Source organism: Cyanistes caeruleus, chromosome 32, assembly GCF_971803275.1.
Source record: "Cyanistes caeruleus chromosome 32, bCyaCae1.hap1.1, whole genome shotgun sequence".
In the NCBI taxonomy this organism is placed as follows: domain Eukaryota; kingdom Metazoa; phylum Chordata; class Aves; order Passeriformes; family Paridae; genus Cyanistes; species Cyanistes caeruleus.
This window is the reverse complement of record NC_141733.1, coordinates 3,285,349-3,311,045: the sequence shown is the minus strand read 5'-3', so window position 1 is coordinate 3,311,045 and position 25,697 is coordinate 3,285,349.

The following is a 25,697-nucleotide window of genomic DNA, read 5'->3' as shown; positions in this document are numbered from 1 at the left end:
TCCACAGCTGTGATAGCCCCAGTTTTCCCCTCTCCGTGACATCACTGCAGTGGCAGACTCAGCTTTCCTCTATCTCTGACATCACACCAATGAGGGACCCAGTTTCTCCTCTCCGTGACATCACTGCACTGACAACTCTAATTTATGCCTCTCGGTGACACCACAGCACTCACAGATCCATTACGCCTCTCTCTGTGACATCACATCTGAGAGAGGCCCAATTTTCGTTTCCCTGTGACATCACAGCACTGACAACTCTAATTTACGCCTCTCTGTGACACCACAGTAGTGGCTGCCTCAATTTTCCCCTCTCTGTGACATCACACTTAGGACAGCCTCAAATTCATCCCCTTTGGAACACCGCAGCAGTGACAGACCCGCTTTCCCCTCTCTCTGACATCACAGCAGTGACAGGCCAAAACTACTCCTCTCTGTGACACCAGAGCAGCGGCAGCCTCAGTATTCTCCTCTCTGTGTGTGACATCACACCAATGAGGGACACAGTTAAAGGTCTCTGTGACATTACTGCAGTGACAACTCTAAATTACGCCTGTCTGTGACACCACAGTGGTGACAGACGCATTATTCCCCTCTCTGGGACATCACAATCATGACAGAACCAATTTAAAACTCTCTGTGATACCACAGCCCGAACAACCCCAATTCTATTCCCTGTGTGGCAACAGACAAGTCATAGCACCTCTGTAAATTTCTCTGTCACTGCACAACAGTGATCAGCCCCAGTTTTCCCCTCTCTGTGACACCACAGCAGGGACAGACTCAGGTTTCCTCAATCGTGACATCACAGCCATGGCAGCCTTAATTTCAGCTCTGATGGAACACCACAGCACTGACAGACCCATTATTCCCCTCTCTGTGACATCCCAGAACAGACAGAACCAATTAAAACCTCTCTGACATACCATAGGCATGACAACCCCAATTCCATCTCCTTTGTGGCAACAGACAAGTCATAACACCTGTGTTACTTTCTCTGAGACTCCACAGCTGTGATAGCCCCAGTTTTCCCCTCTCTGTGACATCACAACTGTGGGAACCCCAATTTACGCCTGCCTGTGACAGCACAGCAGTCAAAGATGCACTTTCCACCCATTATGACATCACAGCACTGACAGGCTAAATTTCACCCTTTCTGTCACCCCACAGATTGAACAAGCCCAACTTACACCTATCTGTAACATTTACAGCGGTGATAGTGCCAGTTTTCTACTCTCTGTGACATGATATCAAAGACAAGTCAGAATTCATCCCCTCTGATAGGCCACAGCAGTGAAAGCCTCAGTTTTCTCCTCTCGGTGAGATCACTGCAATGACAAGTCCAGTTTACACCTCTCTGTGACACCACTGTGGTGACAGACGCATTATTCCCCTCTCTGGGACATCACAGTCATGACAGAACCAATTTAAATCTCTCTGTGATACCACAGCCCGAACAACCCCAATTCCATTCCCTGTGTGGCAACAGACAAGTCATAGCACCTGTGTAACTTTCACTGCACAACAGTGATCAGCCCCAGTTTTCCCCTCTCTGTGACACCACAGCAGGGACAGACACAGGTTTCCTCTATCTGTGACATCACAGCCACGGCAGCCTGAATTTCAGCCCCAAAGGAACACCACAGCAGTGACAGACCCAGAATTCCCCTCTCCGTGACATCACAGAAGAGACAGAACCGATTAAAACCTCTCTGTGATATCATAGCCATGACAACCCCAATTCCATCTCCTTTGTGGCAACAGACAAGTCATAGCACCTGTGATACTTTCTCTGAGACTCCACAGCTGTGATAGCCCCAGTTTTCCCCTCTCTGTGACATCACTGCGGTGGCAGACTCAGGTTTCCTCTATCTGTGACGTCACACCAATGAGGGACCCAGTTTCTCCTCTCCGTGACATCACTGCACTGACAACTCTAATTAATGCCTCTCGGTGACACCACAGCACTCACAGATCCATTACGCCTCTCTCTGTGACATCACATCTGAGAGAGGCCCAATTTTCGCCTCCCTGTGACATCACAGCACTGACAACTCTAATTTACGCCTCTCTGTGACACCACAGTAGTGCCTGCCTCAATTTTCCCCTCTCTGTGACATCACACTTAGGACAGCCTCAAATTCATCCCCTTTGGAACACCGCAGCAGTGACAGACACGCTTTCCCCTCTCTCTGACATCACAGCAGTGACAGGCCAAAACTACTCCTCACTGTGACACCAGAGCAGCGGCAGCCTCAGTATTCTCCTCTCTGTGTGTGACATCACACCAATGAGGGACCCAGTTCAAGGTCTCTGTGACATTACTGCAGTGACAACTCTAAATTACGCCTGTCTGTGACACCACAGTGGTGACAGACGCATTATTCCCCTCTCTGGGACATCACAGTCATGACAGAACCAATTTAAATCTCTCTGTGATACCACAGCCCGAACAACCCCAATTCCATTCCCTGTGTGGCAACAGACAAGTCATAGCACCTGTGTAACTTTCACTGCTCAACAGTGATCAGCCCCAGTTTTCCCCTCTCTGTGACACCACAGCAGGGACAGACACAGGTTTCCTCTATCTGTGACATCACAGCCACGGCAGCCTTAATTTCAGCCCCAAAGGAACACCACAGCAGTGACAGACCCATAATTCCCCTCTCCGTGACATCACAGAAGAGACAGAACCGATTAAAACCTCTCTGTGATATCATAGCCATGACAACCCCAATTCCATCTCCTTTGTGGCAACAGACAAGTCATAACACCTGTGATACTTTCTCTGAGACTCCACAGCTGTGATAGCCCCAGTTTTCCCCTCTCTGTGACATCACTGCAGTGGCAGACTCAGGTTTCCTCTATCTGTGACGTCACACCAATGAGGGACCCAGTTTCTCCTCTCCGTGACATCACTGCACTGACAACTCTAATTTACGCCTCTCTGTGACACCACAAGTAGTGGCTGCCTCAATTTTCCCCTCTCTGTGACATCACACTTAGGACAGCCTCAAATTCATCCCCTTTGGAACACCGCAGCAGTGACAGACCCGCTTTCCCCTCTCTCTGACATCACAGCAGTGACAGGCCAAAACTACTCCTCTCTGTGACACCAGAGCAGCGGCAGCCTCAGTATTCTCCTCTCTGTGTGTGACATCACACCAATGAGGGACCCAGTTCAAGGTCTCTGTGACATTACTGCAGTGACAACTCTAAATTACGCCTGTCTGTGACACCACAGTGGTGACAGACGCATTATTCCCCTCTCTGGGACATCACAATCATGACAGAACCAATTTAAAACTCTATATGATACCACAGCCTGAACAACCCCAATTCTATTCCCTGTGTGGCAACAGACAAGTCATAGCACCTGTGTAAATTTCTCTGTCACTGCACAACAGTGATCAATCCAGTTTTCCCCTCTCTGTGACACCACAGCAGGGACAGACTCAGGTTTCCTCTATCGTGACATCACAGCCATGGCAGCCTTAATTTCAGCTCTGATGGAACACCACAGCACTGACAGACCCATTATTCCCCGCTCTGTGACATCACAGAACAGACAGAACCAATTAAAACCTCTCTGACATACCATAGGCATGACAACCCCAATTCCATCTCCTTTGTGGCAACAGACAAGTCATAACACCTGTGTTACTTTCTCTGAGACTCCACAGCTGTGATAGCCCCAGTTTTCCCCTCTCTGTGACATCACAACTGTGGGAACCCCAATTTACGCCTGCCTGTGACAGCACAGCAGTCAAAGATGCACTTTCCACCCATTATGACATCACAGCACTGACAGGCCAAATTTCACCCTTTCTGTCACCCCACAGATTGAACAAGCCCAACTTACACCTATCTGTAACATTTACAGCGGTGATAGTGCCAGTTTTCTACTCTCTGTGACATGATATCAAAGACAAGTCAGAATTCATCCCCTCTGATAAGCCACAGCAGTGAAAGCCTCAGTTTTCTCCTCTCGGTGAGATCACTGCAATGACAAGTCCAGTTTACACCTCTCTGTGACACCACAGTGGTGACAGACGCATTATTCCCCTCTCTGGGACATCACAGTCATGACAGAACCAATTTAAATCTCTCTGTGATACCACAGACCGAACAACCCCAATTCCATTCCCTGTGTGGCAACAGACAAGTCATAGCACCTGTGTAACTTTCACTGCACAACAGTGATCAGCCCCAGTTTTCCCCTCTCTGTGACACCACAGCAGGGACAGACACAGGTTTCCTCTATCTGTGACATCACAGCCACGGCAGCCTTAATTTCAGCCCCAAAGGAACACCACAGCAGTGACAGACCCATAATTCCCCTCTCCGTGACATCACAGAAGAGACAGAACCGATTAAAACCTCTCTGTGATATCATAGCCATGACAACCCCAATTCCATCTCCTTTGTGGCAACAGACAAGTCATAGCACCTGTGATACTTTCTCTGAGACTCCACAGCTGTGATAGCCCCAGTTTTCCCCTCTCTGTGACATCACTGCGGTGGCAGACTCAGGTTTCCTCTATCTGTGACGTCACACCAATGAGGGACCCAGTTTCTCCTCTCCGTGACATCACTGCACTGACAACTCTAATTTATGCCTCTCGGTGACACCACAGCACTCACACATCCATTACGCCTCTCTCTGTGACATCACATCTGAGAGAGGCCCAATTTTCGCCTCCCTGTGACATCACAGCACTGACAACTCTAATTTATGCCTCTCTGTGACACCACAAGTAGTGGCTGCCTCAATTTTCCCCTCTCTGTGACATCACAGTCAGGACAGCCTCAAATTCATCCCCTTTGGAACACCGCAGCAGTGACAGACACGCTTTCCCCTCTCTCTGACATCACAGCAGTGACAGGCCAAAACTACTCCTCTCTGTGACACCAGAGCAGCGGCAGCCTCAGTATTCTCCTCTCTGTGTGTGACATCACACCAATGAGGGACCCAGTTAAAGGTCTCTGTGACATTACTGCAGTGACAACTCTAAATTACGCCTGTCTGTGACACCACAGTGGTGACAGACGCATTATTCCCCTCTCTGGGACATCACAATCATGACAGAACCAATTTAAAACTCTATGTGATACCACAGCCCGAACAACCCCAATTCTATTCCCTGTGTGGCAACAGACAAGTCATAGCACCTGTGTAAATTTCTCTGTCACTGCACAACAGTGATCAATCCAGTTTTCCCCTCTCTGTGACACCACAGCAGGGACAGACTCAGGTTTCCTCTATCGTGACATCACAGCCATGGCAGCCTTAATTTCAGCTCTGATGGAACACCACAGCACTGACAGACCCATAACTCCCCTCTCTGTGACATCACAGAAGAGACAGAACCGATTAAAACCTCTCTTTGATATCATAGCCATGACAACCCCAATTCCATCTCCTTTGTGGCAACAGACAAGTCATAGCACCTGTGATACTTTCTCTGAGACTCCACAGCTGTGATAGCCCCAGTTTTCCCCTCTCTGTGACATCACTGCAGTGGCAGACTCAGCTTTCCTCTATCTGTGACGTCACACCAATGAGGGACGCAGTTCCTCCTCTCCGTGACATCACTGCACTGACAACTCTAATTTATGCCTCTCGGTGACACCACAGCACTCACAGATCCATTACGCCTCTCTCTGTGACATCACATCTGAGAGAGGCCCAATTTTCGCCGCCCTGTGACATCACAGCACTGACAACTCTAATTTACGCCTCTCTGTGACACCACAGTAGTGGCTGCCTCAATTTTCCCCTCTCTGTGACATCACACTTAGGACAGCCTCAAATTCATCCCCTTTGGAACACCGCAGCAGTGACAGACACGCTGTCGTGGTTTTAAACCAGTAACTAAAAACTACTTATTTTTTTGTTGTGAGATATGGATTAAAACAAGAGCAAAACAGGCTTAAGACTTAAAAGGAATAAAGACAGTTTATTAACAAACTACAAGAATGAGAATACTAGAATAAACTTTCAGAAAACTTCTTTATCTTCTACATCTTAACTATTTCTCTGTACACATGACAACATAGAGATAAATAACTTTAGGACTTTGGTGGTTAAAAACAGTCTTAATTCTTGCTACAGTCTTTCATCAGTCTTTGTAGAGAAACAGAAGTCTCTTTCTGTTAGCTTACGGAGTTTCTCACGAGAAAACTATTTTTCATCATAGTTTTCTATTTCTCTAATGCCAGCTGCCCGGAAATCTGTCATTAGATCTTCTCCTCTCATTTCACATCTCCAAGGTGTGTATGGGTCACAGAGTTTAGGAATCTTATTTTTAAGGATAAGTTATTCAAAGGCAGAAGTCTTCTTCATTTGTCTCTGTGAGCCTTCCTGGAAAACAGTTTTCTCTTTGTCCCCAAAGCTTCAAAATCTTCACTCAACTCAATTCCAGCAACTCACAGTATCATAAGCACTCTCTCTCTCTTCTGCTCAAAAGTTACACTTTGAATATCTCATTCCTCTTAATACTCTTATCATGAATTAAAGGAGTCTTTTTATACTGTTATTGTCCATCTCCATAGCTTTAACAGAAAGGTATTTCAGCTGTAAAGCATCTCCTTATTCTCTCTTTCTTATTTAAACTTAACTCTTTTCTTCACTGTTTTTGGTGGTTCTATGATGTCTCCTCTATGTTGATTGTCTCTCTCTCTGTCTTTCTGAGAAAAGGAGTAATCTGTATGTTTATCCAGGTAGTAAAAGAATTAAAAGCTTTAAGAAAACTGCAAGAGTTCATGGTGTTAAGTTTCAGTCTAGCAGCAAAAACTGAAAACCAAGCTCGGCTGGCCAGCGCTGCTTCTCTTCCCCCTCCCCCCCCTCCACCCCGCGGCCTTGTAGGCCTGGAGAGGGGGGGGGAGGAGGCCGAGACAGAGCCTTGCTACCTTGTCCGAAGCCGGAAACCAAAGAGAACAAGAGAATTCTGTCTGTACTTCTTAAGGGGGTGTTTACAAGTTGAATTCACTTTTTAATGGTCAGATCTGCTGTCAATTCTTGAAAATGACCGATAATTGGTCAGGAGGGAAAAACTCTCATCAGCCACCAGCAGCTTCAACTTCCTCTCCCTCCAAGCTGTCTTAAAGGTAAAGCTACCTCATGACACACGCTTTCCCCTCTCTCTGACATCACAGCAGTGACAGGCCAAAACTACTCCTCTCTGTGACACCAGAGCAGCGGCAGCCTCAGTATTCTCCTCTCTGTGTGTGACATCACACCAATGAGGGACCCAGTTCAAGGTCTCTGTGACATTACTGCAGTGACAACTCTAAATTACGCCTGTCTGTGACACCACAGTGGTGACAGACGCATTATTCCCCTCTCTGGGACATCACAATCATGACAGAACCAATTTAAAACTCTCTGTGATACCACAGCCCGAACAACCCCAATTCTATTCCCTGTGTGGCAACAGACAAGTCATAGCACCTCTGTAAATTTCTCTGTCACTGCACAACAGTGATCAATCCAGTTTTCCCCTCTCTGTGACACCACAGCAGGGACAGACTCAGGTTTCCTCTATCGTGACATCACAGCCATGGCAGCCTTAATTTCAGCTCTGATGGAACACCACAGCACTGACAGACCCATTATTCCCCGCTCTGTGACATCACAGAACAGACAGAACCAATTAAAACCTCTCTGACATACCATAGGCATGACAACCCCAATTCCATCTCCTTTGTGGCAACAGACAAGTCATAACACCTGTGTTACTTTCTCTGAGACTCCACAGCTGTGATAGCCCCAGTTTTCCCCTCTCTGTGACATCACAACTGTGGGAACCCCAATTTACGCCTGCCTGTGACAGCACAGCAGTCAAAGATGCACTTTCCACCCATTATGACATCACAGCACTGACAGGCCAAATTTCACCCTTTCTGTCACCCCACAGATTGAACAAGCCCAACTTAAACTTATCTGTAACATTTACAGCGGTGATAGTGCCAGTTTTCTACTCTCTGTGACATGATATCAAAGACAAGTCAGAATTCATCCCCTCTGATAGGCCACAGCAGTGAAAGCCTCAGTTTTCTCCTCTCGGTGAGATCACTGCAATGACAAGTCCAGTTTACACCTCTCTGTGACACCACAGTGGTGACAGACGCATTATTCCCCTCTCTGGGACATCACAGTCATGACAGAACCAATTTAAATCTCTCTGTGATACCACAGCCCGAACAACCCCAATTCCATTCCCTGTGTGGCAACAGACAAGTCATAGCACCTGTGTAACTTTCACTGCACAACAGTGATCAGCCCCAGTTTTCCCCTCTCTGTGACACCACAGCAGGGACAGACTCAGGTTTCCTCTATCTGTGACATCACAGCCACGGCAGCCTTAATTTCAGCCCCAAAGGAACACCACAGCAGTGACAGACCCGTAATTCCCCTCTCCGTGACATCACAGAAGAGACAGAACCGATTAAAACCTCTCTTTGATATCATAGCCATGACAACCCCAATTCCATCTCCTTTGTGGCAACAGACAAGTCATAGCACCTGTGATACTTTCTCTGAGACTCCACAGCTGTGATAGCCCCAGTTTACCCCTCTCTGTGACATCACTGCAGTGGCAGACTCAGCTTTCCTCTATCTGTGATATCACACCAATGAGGGACCCAGTTTCTCCTCTCCGCGACATCACTGCACTGACAACTCTAATTTATGCCTCTCGGTGACACCACAGCACTCACACATCCATTACGCCTCTCTCTGTGACATCACATCTGAGAGAGGCCCAATTTTCGCCTCCCTGTGACATCACAGCACTGACAACTCTAATTTACGCCTCTCTGTGACACCACAGTAGTGCCTGCCTCAATTTTCCCCTCTCTGTGACATCACACTTAGGACAGCCTCAAATTCATCCCCTTTGGAACACCGCAGCAGTGACAGACCCGCTTTCCCCTCTCTCTGACATCACAGCAGTGACAGGCCAAAACTACTCCTCTCTGTGACACCAGAGCAGCGGCAGCCTCAGTATTCTCCTCTCTGTGTGTGACATCACACCAATGAGGGACCCAGTTCAAGGTCTCTGTGACATTACTGCAGTGACAACTCTAAATTACGCCTGTCTGTGACACCACAGTGGTGACAGACGCATTATTCCCCTCTCTGGGACATCACAGTCATGACAGAACCAATTTAAAACTCTCTGTGATACCACAGCCCGAACAACCCCAATTCTATTCCCTGTGTGGCAACAGACAAGTCATAGCACCTGTGTAAATTTCTCTGTCACTGCACAACAGTGATCAATCCAGTTTTCCCCTCTCTGTGACACCACAGCAGGGACAGACTCAGGGTTCCTCTATCGTGACATCACAGCCATGGCAGCCTTAATTTCAGCTCTGATGGAACACCACAGCACTGACAGACCCATTATTCCCCGCTCTGTGACATCACAGAACAGACAGTGTTGTTCCAATTGGGAACGGCTAGAAAGAACGACAATGGACTCTCAAGGGAGTTACGACACGAGAACTCTCTGGTTTATTACTTCAGGCCTCTTTCATAGACTGGTACGTGGAAGGTACAGAAAAGAAACTCCTATTGGTTAACAAAGTGCTACATCACCATTATTGGTCAGGGTGGCCCATCACCCCCCTGGCCTTTTCCTGCAAGAGAAAACAAGACTGCAAAACAACACCTGCAAGGCTGTTTAGTATCTCTGAGAATTGTTTTAATTCTTTCTCATATTTTTCCCAGGCTATTTTCTCAGGCAGCCCGAGGAGCCAGGCGGCCTGTAATTTGTACAGGCACTGTGGCTCAGATTTAGCATCCATAAGACAGAACCAATTAAAACCTCTCTGAGATACCATAGGCATGACAACCCCAATTCCATCTCCTTTGTGGCAACAGACAAGTCATAACACCTGTGTTACTTTCTCTGAGACTCCACAGCTGTGATAGCCCCAGTTTTCCCCTCTCTGTGACATCACAACTGTGGGAACCCCAATTTACGCCTGCCTGTGACAGCACAGCAGTCAAAGATGCACTTTCCACCCATTATGACATCACAGCACTGACAGGCCAAATTTCACCCTTTCTGTCACCCCACAGATTGAACAAGCCCTACTTACACCTATCTGTAACATTTACAGCGGTGATAGTGCCAGTTTTCTTCTCTCTGTGACATGATATCAAAGACAAGTCAGAATTCATCCCCTCTGATAGGCCACAGCAGTGAAAGCCTCAGTTTTCTCCTCTCGGTGAGATCACTGCAATGACAAGTCCAGTTTACACCTCTCTGTGACACCACAGTGGTGACAGACGCATTATTCCCCTCTCTGGGACATCACAGTCATGACAGAACCAATTTAAAACTCTCTGTGATACCACAGACCGAACAACCCCAATTCCATTCCCTGTGTGGCAACAGACAAGTCCTAGCACCTGTGTAACTTTCACTGCACAACAGTGATCAGCCCCAGTTTTCCCCTCTCTGTGACACCACAGCAGGGACAGACTCAGGTTTCCTCTATCTGTGACATCACAGCCATGGCAGCCTTAATTTCAGCCCCAAAGGAACACCAAAGCAGTGACAGCCCCAGTTTTCCCCTCTCTGTGACATCACAGCCGTCACAGGCCCAATTTATGCGTCTCTCTGAAACCACTGCAGTGGCAGTCTCAGGTTTTCCCCTCTCTGTGACAACACACAAACGAGGGACCCAGTTTCTCCTCTCCGTGACATCACAGCACTGACAACTCTAATTTACGCCTCCCTGTGACACCACAGTAGTGGCTGCCTCAATTTTCCCCTCTCTGTGACATCACACTTAGGACAGCCTCAAATTCATCCCCTTTGGAACACCGCAGCAGTGACAGACCCGCTTTCCCCTCTCTCTGACATCACAGCAGTGACAGGCCAAAACTACTCCTCTCTGTGACACCAGAGCAGCGGCAGCCTCAGTGTTCTCCTCTCTGTGTGTGACATCACACCAATGAGGGACCCAGTTCAAGGTCTCTGTGACATTACTGCAGTGACAACTCTAAATTACGCCTGTCTGTGACACCACAGTGGTGACAGACGCATTATTCCCCTCTCTGGGACATCACAGTCATGACAGAACCAATTTAAAACTCTCTGTGATACCACAGACCGAACAACCCCAATTCCATTCCCTGTGTGGCAACAGACAAGTCACAGCACCTGTGTAAATTTCTCTGTCACTGCACAACAGTGATCAATCCAGTTTTCCCCTCTCTGTGACACCACAGCAGGGACAGACTCAGGTTTCCTCTATCTGTGACATCACAGCCACGGCAGCCTGAATTTCAGCCCCAAAGGAACACCACAGCAGTGACAGACCCAGAATTCCCCTCTCTGTGACATCACAGAAGAGACAGAACCGATTAAAACCTCCCTTTTATATCATAGCCATGACAACCCCAATTCCATCTCCTTTGTGGCAACAGACAAGTCATAGCACCTGTGATACTTTCTCTGAGACTCCACAGCTGTGATAGCCCCAGTTTTCCCCTCTCTGTGACATCACTGCAGTGGCAGACTCAGCTTTCCTCTATCTGTGACATCACACCAATGAGGGACCCAGTTTCTCCTCTCTGTGATATCACTGCACTGACTACTCTAATTTATGCCTCTCGGTGACACCACAGCACTCACAGATCCATTACGCCTCTCTCTGTGACATCACATCTGAGAGAGGCCCAATTTTCGCCTCCCTGTGACATCACAGCACTGACAACTCTAATTTACGCCTCTCTGTGACACCACAGTAGTGGCTGCCTCAATTTTCCCCTCTCTGTGACATCACACTTAGGACAGCCTCAAATTCATCCCCTTTGGAACACCGCATCAGTGACAGACCCGCATTCCCCTCTCTCTGACATCACAGCAGTGACAGGCCAAAACTACTCCTCTCTGTGACACCAGAGCAGCGGCAGCCTCAGTATTCTCCACTCTGTGTGTGACATCACACCAATGAGGGACCCAGTTCAAGGTCTCTGTGACATTACTGCAGTGACAACTCTAAATTACGCCTGTCTGTGACACCACAGTGGTGACAGACGCATTATTCCCCTCTCTGGGACATCACAATCATGACAGAACCAATTTAAAACTCTATATGATACCACAGCCTGAACAACCCCAATTCTATTCCCTGTGTGGCAACAGACAAGTCATAGCACCTGTGTAAATTTCTCTGTCACTGCACAACAGTGATCAATCCAGTTTTCCCCTCTCTGTGACACCACAGCAGGGACAGACTCAGGTTTCCTCTATCGTGACATCACAGCCATGGCAGCCTTAATTTCAGCTCTGATGGAACACCACAGCACTGACAGACCCATTATTCCCCGCTCTGTGACATCCCAGAACAGACAGAACCAATTAAAACCTCTCTGACATACCATAGGCATGACAACCCCAATTCCATCTCCTTTGTGGCAACAGACAAGTCATAACACCTGTGTTACTTTCTCTGAGACTCCACAGCTGTGATAGCCCCAGTTTTCCCCTCTCTGTGACATCACAACTGTGGGAACCCCAATTTACGCCTGCCTGTGACAGCACAGCAGTCAAAGATGCACTTTCCACCCATTATGACATCACAGCACTGACAGGCCAAATTTCACCCTTTCTGTCACCCCACAGATTGAACAAGCCCAACTTACACCTATCTGTAACATTTACAGCGGTGATAGTGCCAGTTTTCTACTCTCTGTGACATGATATCAAAGACAAGTCAGAATTCATCCCCTCTGATAGGCCACAGCATTGAAAGCCTCAGTTTTCTCCTCTCGGTGAGATCACTGCAATGACAAGTCCAGTTTACACCTCTCTGTGACAGCACAGTGGTGACAGACGCATTATTCCCCTCTCTGGGACATCACAGTCATGACAGAACCAATTTAAATCTCTCTGTGATACCACAGACCGAACAACCCCAATTCCATTCCCTGTGTGGCAACAGACAAGTCATAGCACCTGTGTAACTTTCACTGCACAACAGTGATCAGCCCCAGTTTTCCCCTCTCTGTGACACCACAGCAGGGACAGACACAGGTTTCCTCTATCTGTGACATCACAGCCACGGCAGCCTTAATTTCAGCCCCAAAGGAACACCACAGCAGTGACAGACCCATAATTCCCCTCTCCGTGACATCACAGAAGAGACAGAACCGATTAAAACCTCTCTGTGATATCATAGCCATGACAACCCCAATTCCATCTCCTTTGTGGCAACAGACAAGTCATAGCACCTGTGATACTTTCTCTGAGACTCCACAGCTGTGATAGCCCCAGTTTTCCCCTCTCTGTGACATCACTGCGGTGGCAGACTCAGGTTTCCTCTATCTGTGACGTCACACCAATGAGGGACCCAGTTTCTCCTCTCCGTGACATCACTGCACTGACAACTCTAATTTATGCCTCTCGGTGACACCACAGCACTCACAGATCCATTACGCCTCTCTCTGTGACATCACATCTGAGAGAGGCCCAATTTTCGCCTCCCTGTGACATCACAGCACTGACAACTCTAATTTATGCCTCTCTGTGACACCACAAGTAGTGGCTGCCTCAATTTTCCCCTCTCTGTGACATCACAGTCAGGACAGCCTCAAATTCATCCCCTTTGGAACACCGCAGCAGTGACAGACCCGCTTTCCCCTCTCTCTGACATCACAGCAGTGACAGGCCAAAACTACTCCTCTCTGTGACACCAGAGCAGCGGCAGCCTCAGTATTCTCCTCTCTGTGTGTGACATCACACCAATGAGGGACCCAGTTCAAGGTCTCTGTGACATTACTGCAGTGACAACTCTAAATTACGCCTGTCTGTGACACCACAGTGGTGACAGACGCATTATTCCCCTCTCTGGGACATCACAATCATGACAGAACCAATTTAAAACTCTCTGTGATACCACAGCCCGAACAACCCCAATTCTATTCCCTGTGTGGCAACAGACAAGTCATAGCACCTGTGTAAATTTCTCTGTCACTGCACAACAGTGATCAGCCCCAGTTTTCCCCTCTCTGTGACACCACAGCAGGGACAGACTCAGGTTTCCTCAATCGTGACATCACAGCCATGGCAGCCTTAATTTCAGCTCTGATGGAACACCACAGCACTGACAGACCCATTATTCCCCGCTCTGTGACATCCCAGAACAGACAGAACCAATTAAAACCTCTCTGACATACCATAGGCATGACAACCCCAATTCCATCTCCTTTGTGGCAACAGACAAGTCATAACACCTGTGTTACTTTCTCTGAGACTCCACAGCTGTGATAGCCCCAGTTTTCCCCTCTCTGTGACATCACAACTGTGGGAACCCCAATTTACGCCTGCCTGTGACAGCACAGCAGTCAAAGATGCACTTTCCACCCATTATGACATCACAGCACTGACAGGCTAAATTTCACCCTTTCTGTCACCCCACAGATTGAACAAGCCCAACTTACACCTATCTGTAACATTTACAGCGGTGATAGTGCCAGTTTTCTACTCTCTGTGACATGATATCAAAGACAAGTCAGAATTCATCCCCTCTGATAGGCCACAGCAGTGAAAGCCTCAGTTTTCTCCTCTCGGTGAGATCACTGCAATGACAAGTCCAGTTTACACCTCTCTGTGACACCACAGTGGTGACAGACGCATTATTCCCCTCTCTGGGACATCACAGTCATGACAGAACCAATTTAAATCTCTCTGTGATACCACAGCCCGAACAACCCCAATTCCATTCCCTGTGTGGCAACAGACAAGTCATAGCACCTGTGTAACTTTCACTGCACAACAGTGATCAGCCCCAGTTTTCCCCTCTCTGTGACACCACAGCAGGGACAGACACAGGTTTCCTCTATCTGTGACATCACAGCCACGGCAGCCTGAATTTCAGCCCCAAAGGAACACCACAGCAGTGACAGACCCAGAATTCCCCTCTCCGTGACATCACAGAAGAGACAGAACCGATTAAAACCTCTCTGTGATATCATAGCCATGACAACCCCAATTCCATCTCCTTTGTGGCAACAGACAAGTCATAGCACCTGTGATACTTTCTCTGAGACTCCACAGCTGTGATAGCCCCAGTTTACCCCTCTCTGTGACATCACTGCAGTGGCAGACTCAGCTTTCCTCTATCTGTGATATCACACCAATGAGGGACCCAGTTTCTCCTCTCCCCGACATCACTGCACTGACAACTCTAATTTATGCCTCTCGGTGACACCACAGCACTCACACATCCATTACGCCTCTCTCTGTGACATCACATCTGAGAGAGGCCCAATTTTCGCCTCCCTGTGACATCACAGCACTGACAACTCTAATTTACGCCTCTCTGTGACACCACAGTAGTGCCTGCCTCAATTTTCCCCTCTCTGTGACATCACACTTAGGACAGCCTCAAATTCATCCCCTTTGGAACACCGCAGCAGTGACAGACCCGCTTTCCCCTCTCTCTGACATCACAGCAGTGACAGGCCAAAACTACTCCTCTCTGTGACACCAGAGCAGCGGCAGCCTCAGTATTCTCCTCTCTGTGTGTGACATCACACCAATGAGGGACCCAGTTCAAGGTCTCTGTGACATTACTGCAGTGACAACTCTAAATTACGCCTGTCTGTGACACCACAGTGGTGACAGACGCATTATTCCCCTCTCTGGGACATCACAGTCATGACAGAACCAATTTAAAACTCTCTGTGATACCACAGCCCGAACAACCCCAATTCTATTCCCTGTGTGGCAACAGACAAGTCATAGCACCTGTGTAAATTTCTCTGTCACTGCACAACAGTGATCAATCCAGTTTTCCCCTCTCTGTGACACACAGCAGGGACAGACTCAGGGTTCCTCTATCGTGACATCACAGCCATGGCAGCCTTAATTTCAGCTCTGATGGAACACCACAGCACTGACAGACCCATTATTCCCCGCTCTGTGACATCACAGAACAGACAGTGTCGTTCCAATTGGGAACGGCTAGAAAGAACGACAATGGACTCTCAAGGGAGTTACGACACGAGAACTCTCTGGTTTATTACTTCAGGCCTCTTTCATAGACTGGTACGTGGAAGGTACAGAAAAGAAACTCCTATTGGTTAACAAAGTGCTACATCACCATTATTGGTCAGGGTGGCCCATCACCCCCCTGGCCTTTTCCTGCAAGAGAAAACAAGACTGCAAAACAACACCTGCAAGGCTGTTTAGTATCTCTGAGAATTGTTTTAATTCTTTCTCATATTTTTCCCAGGCTATTTTCTCAGGCAGCCCGAGGAGCCAGGCGGCCTGTAATTTGTACAGGCACTGTGGCTCAGATTTAGCATCCATAAGACAGAACCAATTAAAACCTCTCTGAGATACCATAGGCATGACAACCCCAATTCCATCTCCTTTGTGGCAACAGACAAGTCATAACACCTGTGTTACTTTCTCTGAGACTCCACAGCTGTGATAGCCCCAGTTTTCCCCTCTCTGTGACATCACAACTGTGGGAACCCCAATTTACGCCTGCCTGTGACAGCACAGCAGTCAAAGATGCACTTTCCACCCATTATGACATCACAGCACTGACAGGCCAAATTTCACCCTTTCTGTCACCCCACAGATTGAACAAGCCCTACTTACACCTATCTGTAACATTTACAGCGGTGATAGTGCCAGTTTTCTTCTCTCTGTGACATGATATCAAAGACAAGTCAGAATTCATCCCCTCTGATAGGCCACAGCAGTGAAAGCCTCAGTTTTCTCCTCTCGGTGAGATCACTGCAATGACAAGTCCAGTTTACACCTCTCTGTGACACCACAGTGGTGACAGACGCATTATTCCCCTCTCTGGGACATCACAGTCATGACAGAACCAATTTAAAACTCTCTGTGATACCACAGACCGAACAACCCCAATTCCATTCCCTGTGTGGCAACAGACAAGTCCTAGCACCTGTGTAACTTTCACTGCACAACAGTGATCAGCCCCAGTTTTCCCCTCTCTGTGACACCACAGCAGGGACAGACTCAGGTTTCCTCTATCTGTGACATCACAGCCATGGCAGCCTTAATTTCAGCCCCAAAGGAACACCAAAGCAGTGACAGCCCCAGTTTTCCCCTCTCTGTGACATCACAGCCGTCACAGGCCCAATTTATGCGTCTCTCTGAAACCACTGCAGTGGCAGTCTCAGGTTTTCCCCTCTCTGTGACAACACACAAACGAGGGACCCAGTTTCTCCTCTCCGTGACATCACAGCACTGACAACTCTAATTTACGCCTCCCTGTGACACCACAGTAGTGGCTGCCTCAATTTTCCCCTCTCTGTGACATCACACTTAGGACAGCCTCAAATTCATCCCCTTTGGAACACCGCAGCAGTGACAGACACGCTTTCCCCTCTCTCTGACATCACAGCAGTGACAGGCCAAAACTACTCCTCTCTGTGACACCAGAGCAGCGGCAGCCTCAGTATTCTCCTCTCTGTGTGTGACATCACACCAATGAGGGACCCAGTTCAAGGTCTCTGTGACATTACTGCAGTGACAACTCTAAATTACGCCTGTCTGTGACACCACAGTGGTGACAGACGCATTATTCCCCTCTCTGGGACATCACAGTCATGACAGAACCAATTTAAAACTCTCTGTGATACCACAGACCGAACAACCCCAATTCCATTCCCTGTGTGGCAACAGACAAGTCACAGCACCTGTGTAAATTTCTCTGTCACTGCACAACAGTGATCAATCCAGTTTTCCCCTCTCTGTGACACCACAGCAGGGACAGACTCAGGTTTCCTCTATCTGTGACATCACAGCCACGGCAGCCTGAATTTCAGCCCCAAAGGAACACCACAGCAGTGACAGACCCAGAATTCCCCTCTCTGTGACATCACAGAAGAGACAGAACCGATTAAAACCTCCCTTTTATATCATAGCCATGACAACCCCAATTCCATCTCCTTTGTGGCAACAGACAAGTCATAGCACCTGTGATAATTTCTCTGAGACTCCACAGCTGTGATAGCCCCAGTTTTCCCCTCTCTGTGACATCACTGCAGTGGCAGACTCAGCTTTCCTCTATCTGTGACATCACACCAATGAGGGACCCAGTTTCTCCTCTCTGTGATATCACTGCACTGACTACTCTAATTTATGCCTCTCGGTGACACCACAGCACTCACAGATCCATTACGCCTCTCTCTGTGACATCACATCTGAGAGAGGCCCAATTTTCGCCTCCCTGTGACATCACAGCACTGACAACTCTAATTTACGCCTCTCTGTGACACCACAGTAGTGGCTGCCTCAATTTTCCCCTCTCTGTGACATCACACTTAGGACAGCCTCAAATTCATCCCCTTTGGAACACCGCATCAGTGACAGACCCGCATTCCCCTCTCTCTGACATCACAGCAGTGACAGGCCAAAACTACTCCTCTCTGTGACACCAGAGCAGCGGCAGCCTCAGTATTCTCCACTCTGTGTGTGACATCACACCAATGAGGGACCCAGTTCAAGGTCTCTGTGACATTACTGCAGTGACAACTCTAAATTACGCCTGTCTGTGACACCACAGTGGTGACAGACGCATTATTCCCCTCTCTGGGACATCACAATCATGACAGAACCAATTTAAAACTCTATATGATACCACAGCCTGAACAACCCCAATTCTATTCCCTGTGTGGCAACAGACAAGTCATAGCACCTGTGTAAATTTCTCTGTCACTGCACAACAGTGATCAATCCAGTTTTCCCCTCTCTGTGACACCACAGCAGGGACAGACTCAGGTTTCCTCTATCGTGACATCACAGCCATGGCAGCCTTAATTTCAGCTCTGATGGAACACCACAGCACTGACAGACCCATTATTCCCCGCTCTGTGACATCACAGAACAGACAGAACCAATTAAAACCTCTCTGACATACCATAGGCATGACAACCCCAATTCCATCTCCTTTGTGGCAACAGACAAGTCATAACACCTGTGTTACTTTCTCTGAGACTCCACAGCTGTGATAGCCCCAGTTTTCCCCTCTCTGTGACATCACAACTGTGGGAACCCCAATTTACGCCTGCCTGTGACAGCACAGCAGTCAAAGATGCACTTTCCACCCATTATGACATCACAGCACTGACAGGCCAAATTTCACCCTTTCTGTCACCCCACAGATTGAACAAGCCCAACTTACACCTATCTGTAACATTTACAGCGGTGATAGTGCCAGTTTTCTACTCTCTGTGACATGATATCAAAGACAAGTCAGAATTCATCCCCTCTGATAGGCCACAGCATTGAAAGCCTCAGTTTTCTCCTCTCGGTGAGATCACTGCAATGACAAGTCCAGTTTACACCTCTCTGTGACACCACAGTGGTGACAGACGCATTATTCCCCTCTCTGGGACATCACAGTCATGACAGAACCAATTTAAATCTCTCTGTGATACCACAGCCCGAACAACCCCAATTCCATTCCCTGTGTGGCAACAGACAAGTCATAGCACCTGTGTAACTTTCACTGCACAACAGTGATCAGCCCCAGTTTTCCCCTCTCTGTGACACCACAGCAGGGACAGACACAGGTTTCCTCTATCTGTGACATCACAGCCACGGCAGCCTTAATTTCAGCCCCAAAGGAACACCACAGCAGTGACAGACCCATAATTCCCCTCTCCGTGACATCACAGAAGAGACAGAACCGATTAAAACCTCTCTGTGATATCATAGCCATGACAACCCCAATTCCATCTCCTTTGTGGCAACAGACAAGTCATAGCACCTGTGATACTTTCTCTGAGACTCCACAGCTGTGATAGCCCCAGTTTTCCCCTCTCTGTGACATCACTGCGGTGGCAGACTCAGGTTTCCTCTATCTGTGACGTCACACCAATGAGGGACCCAGTTTCTCCTCTCCGTGACATCACTGCACTGACAACTCTAATTTATGCCTCTCGGTGACACCACAGCACTCACAGATCCATTACGCCTCTCTCTGTGACATCACATCTGAGAGAGGCCAAATTTTCGCCTCCCTGTGACATCACAGCACTGACAACTCTAATTTATGCCTCTCTGTGACACCACAAGTAGTGGCTGCCTCAATTTTCCCCTCTCTGTGACATCACAGTCAGGACAGCCTCAAATTCATCCCCTTTGGAACACCGCAGCAGTGACAGACCCGCTTTCCCCTCTCTCTGACATCACAGCAGTGACAGGCCAAAACTACTCCTCTCTGTGACACCAGAGCAGCGGCAGCCTCAGTATTCTCCTCTCTGTGTGTGACATCACACCAATGAGGGACACAGTTAAAGGTCTCTGTGACATTACTGCAGTGACAACTCTAAATTACGCCTGTCTGTGACACCACAGTGGTGACAGACGCATTATTCCCCTCTCTGGGACATCACAATCATGACAGAACCAATTTAAAACTCTCTGTGATACCACAGCCCGAACAACCCCAATTCTATTCCCTGTGTGGCAACAGACAAGTCATAGCACCTGTGTAAATTTCTCTGTCACTGCACAACAGTGATCAATCCAGTTTTCCCCTCTCTGTGACACCACAGCAGGGACAGACTCAGGTTTCCTCAATCGTGACATCACAGCCATGGCAGCCTTAATTTCAGCTCTGATGGAACACCACAGCACTGACAGACCCATTATTCCCCGCTCTGTGACATCCCAGAACAGACAGAACCAATTAAAACCTCTCTGACATACCATAGGCATGACAACCCCAATTCCATCTCCTTTGTGGCAACAGACAAGTCATAACACCTGTGTTACTTTCTCTGAGACTCCACAGCTGTGATAGCCCCAGTTTTCCCCTCTCTGTGACATCACAACTGTGGGAACCCCAATTTACGCCTGCCTGTGACAGCACAGCAGTCAAAGATGCACTTTCCACCCATTATGACATCACAGCACTGACAGGCCAAATTTCACCCTTTCTGTCACCCCACAGATTGAACAAGCCCAACTTACACCTATCTGTAACATTTACAGCGGTGATAGTGCCAGTTTTCTACTCTCTGTGACATGATATCAAAGACAAGTCAGAATTCATCCCCTCTGATAGGCCACAGCATTGAAAGCCTCAGTTTTCTCCTCTCGGTGAGATCACTGCAATGACAAGTCCAGTTTACACCTCTCTGTGACAGCACAGTGGTGACAGACGCATTATTCCCCTCTCTGGGACATCACAGTCATGACAGAACCAATTTAAATCTCTCTGTGATACCACAGACCGAACAACCCCAATTCCATTCCCTGTGTGGCAACAGACAAGTCATAGCACCTGTGTAACTTTCACTGCACAACAGTGATCAGCCCCAGTTTTCCCCTCTCTGTGACACCACAGCAGGGACAGACACAGGTTTCCTCTATCTGTGACATCACAGCCACGGCAGCCTTAATTTCAGCCCCAAAGGAACACCACAGCAGTGACAGACCCATAATTCCCCTCTCCGTGACATCACAGAAGAGACAGAACCGATTAAAACCTCTCTGTGATATCATAGCCATGACAACCCCAATTCCATCTCCTTTGTGGCAACAGACAAGTCATAGCACCTGTGATACTTTCTCTGAGACTCCACAGCTGTGATAGCCCCAGTTTTCCCCTCTCTGTGACATCACTGCGGTGGCAGACTCAGGTTTCCTCTATCTGTGACGTCACACCAATGAGGGACCCAGTTTCTCCTCTCCGTGACATCACTGCACTGACAACTCTAATTTATGCCTCTCGGTGACACCACAGCACTCACAGATCCATTACGCCTCTCTCTGTGACATCACATCTGAGAGAGGCCCAATTTTCGCCTCCCTGTGACATCACAGCACTGACAACTCTAATTTATGCCTCTCTGTGACACCACAAGTAGTGGCTGCCTCAATTTTCCCCTCTCTGTGACATCACAGTCAGGACAGCCTCAAATTCATCCCCTTTGGAACACCGCAGCAGTGACAGACCCGCTTTCCCCTCTCTCTGACATCACAGCAGTGACAGGCCAAAACTACTCCTCTCTGTGACACCAGAGCAGCGGCAGCCTCAGTATTCTCCTCTCTGTGTGTGACATCACACCAATGAGGGACCCAGTTCAAGGTCTCTGTGACATTACTGCAGTGACAACTCTAAATTACGCCTGTCTGTGACACCACAGTGGTGACAGACGCATTATTCCCCTCTCTGGGACATCACAATCATGACAGAACCAATTTAAAACTCTCTGTGATACCACAGCCCGAACAACCCCAATTCTATTCCCTGTGTGGCAACAGACAAGTCATAGCACCTGTGTAAATTTCTCTGTCACTGCACAACAGTGATCAGCCCCAGTTTTCCCCTCTCTGTGACACCACAGCAGGGACAGACTCAGGTTTCCTCAATCGTGACATCACAGCCATGGCAGCCTTAATTTCAGCTCTGATGGAACACCACAGCACTGACAGACCCATTATTCCCCGCTCTGTGACATCCCAGAACAGACAGAACCAATTAAAACCTCTCTGACATACCATAGGCATGACAACCCCAATTCCATCTCCTTTGTGGCAACAGACAAGTCATAACACCTGTGTTACTTTCTCTGAGACTCCACAGCTGTGATAGCCCCAGTTTTCCCCTCTCTGTGACATCACAACTGTGGGAACCCCAATTTACGCCTGCCTGTGACAGCACAGCAGTCAAAGATGCACTTTCCACCCATTATGACATCACAGCACTGACAGGCTAAATTTCACCCTTTCTGTCACCCCACAGATTGAACAAGCCCAACTTACACCTATCTGTAACATTTACAGCGGTGATAGTGCCAGTTTTCTACTCTCTGTGACATGATATCAAAGACAAGTCAGAATTCATCCCCTCTGATAGGCCACAGCAGTGAAAGCCTCAGTTTTCTCCTCTCGGTGAGATCACTGCAATGACAAGTCCAGTTTACACCTCTCTGTGACACCACAGTGGTGACAGACGCATTATTCCCCTCTCTGGGACATCACAGTCATGACAGAACCAATTTAAATCTCTCTGTGATACCACAGCCCGAACAACCCCAATTCCATTCCCTGTGTGGCAACAGACAAGTCATAGCACCTGTGTAACTTTCACTGCACAACAGTGATCAGCCCCAGTTTTCCCCTCTCTGTGACACCACAGCAGGGACAGACACAGGTTTCCTCTATCTGTGACATCACAGCCACGGCAGCCTGAATTTCAGCCCCAAAGGAACACCACAGCAGTGACAGACCCAGAATTCCCCTCTCCGTGACATCACAGAAGAGACAGAACCGATTAAAACCTCTCTGTGATATCATAGCCATGACAACCCCAATTCCATCTCCTTTGTGGCAACAGACAAGTCATAGCACCTGTGATACTTTCTCTGAGACTCCACAGCTGTGATAGCCCCAGTTTACCCCTCTCTGTGACATCACTGCAGTGGCAGACTCAGCTTTCCTCTATCTGTGATATCACACCAATGAGGGACCCAGTTTCTCCTCTCCCCGACATCACTGCACTGACAACTCTAATTTATGCCTCTCGGTGACACCACAGCACTCACACATCCATTACGCCTCTCTCTGTGACATCACATCTGAGAGAGGCCCAATTTTCGCCTCCCTGTGACATCACAGCACTGACAACTCTAATTTACGCCTCTCTGTGACACCACAGTAGTGCCTGCCTCAATTTTCCCCTCTCTGTGACATCACACTTAGGACAGCCTCAAATTCATCCCCTTTGGAACACCGCAGCAGTGACAGACCCGCTTTCCCCTCTCTCTGACATCACAGCAGTGACAGGCCAAAACTACTCCTCTCTGTGACACCAGAGCAGCGGCAGCCTCAGTATTCTCCTCTCTGTGTGTGACATCACACCAATGAGGGACCCAGTTCAAGGTCTCTGTGACATTACTGCAGTGACAACTCTAAATTACGCCTGTCTGTGACACCACAGTGGTGACAGACGCATTATTCCCCTCTCTGGGACATCACAGTCATGACAGAACCAATTTAAAACTCTCTGTGATACCACAGCCCGAACAACCCCAATTCTATTCCCTGTGTGGCAACAGACAAGTCATAGCACCTGTGTAAATTTCTCTGTCACTGCACAACAGTGATCAATCCAGTTTTCCCCTCTCTGTGACACACAGCAGGGACAGACTCAGGGTTCCTCTATCGTGACATCACAGCCATGGCAGCCTTAATTTCAGCTCTGATGGAACACCACAGCACTGACAGACCCATTATTCCCCGCTCTGTGACATCACAGAACAGACAGTGTCGTTCCAATTGGGAACGGCTAGAAAGAACGACAATGGACTCTCAAGGGAGTTACGACACGAGAACTCTCTGGTTTATTACTTCAGGCCTCTTTCATAGACTGGTACGTGGAAGGTACAGAAAAGAAACTCCTATTGGTTAACAAAGTGCTACATCACCATTATTGGTCAGGGTGGCCCATCACCCCCCTGGCCTTTTCCTGCAAGAGAAAACAAGACTGCAAAACAACACCTGCAAGGCTGTTTAGTATCTCTGAGAATTGTTTTAATTCTTTCTCATATTTTTCCCAGGCTATTTTCTCAGGCAGCCCGAGGAGCCAGGCGGCCTGTAATTTGTACAGGCACTGTGGCTCAGATTTAGCATCCATAAGACAGAACCAATTAAAACCTCTCTGAGATACCATAGGCATGACAACCCCAATTCCATCTCCTTTGTGGCAACAGACAAGTCATAACACCTGTGTTACTTTCTCTGAGACTCCACAGCTGTGATAGCCCCAGTTTTCCCCTCTCTGTGACATCACAACTGTGGGAACCCCAATTTACGCCTGCCTGTGACAGCACAGCAGTCAAAGATGCACTTTCCACCCATTATGACATCACAGCACTGACAGGCCAAATTTCACCCTTTCTGTCACCCCACAGATTGAACAAGCCCTACTTACACCTATCTGTAACATTTACAGCGGTGATAGTGCCAGTTTTCTTCTCTCTGTGACATGATATCAAAGACAAGTCAGAATTCATCCCCTCTGATAGGCCACAGCAGTGAAAGCCTCAGTTTTCTCCTCTCGGTGAGATCACTGCAATGACAAGTCCAGTTTACACCTCTCTGTGACACCACAGTGGTGACAGACGCATTATTCCCCTCTCTGGGACATCACAGTCATGACAGAACCAATTTAAAACTCTCTGTGATACCACAGACCGAACAACCCCAATTCCATTCCCTGTGTGGCAACAGACAAGTCCTAGCACCTGTGTAACTTTCACTGCACAACAGTGATCAGCCCCAGTTTTCCCCTCTCTGTGACACCACAGCAGGGACAGACTCAGGTTTCCTCTATCTGTGACATCACAGCCATGGCAGCCTTAATTTCAGCCCCAAAGGAACACCAAAGCAGTGACAGCCCCAGTTTTCCCCTCTCTGTGACATCACAGCCGTCACAGGCCCAATTTATGCGTCTCTCTGAAACCACTGCAGTGGCAGTCTCAGGTTTTCCCCTCTCTGTGACAACACACAAACGAGGGACCCAGTTTCTCCTCTCCGTGACATCACAGCACTGACAACTCTAATTTACGCCTCCCTGTGACACCACAGTAGTGGCTGCCTCAATTTTCCCCTCTCTGTGACATCACACTTAGGACAGCCTCAAATTCATCCCCTTTGGAACACCGCAGCAGTGACAGA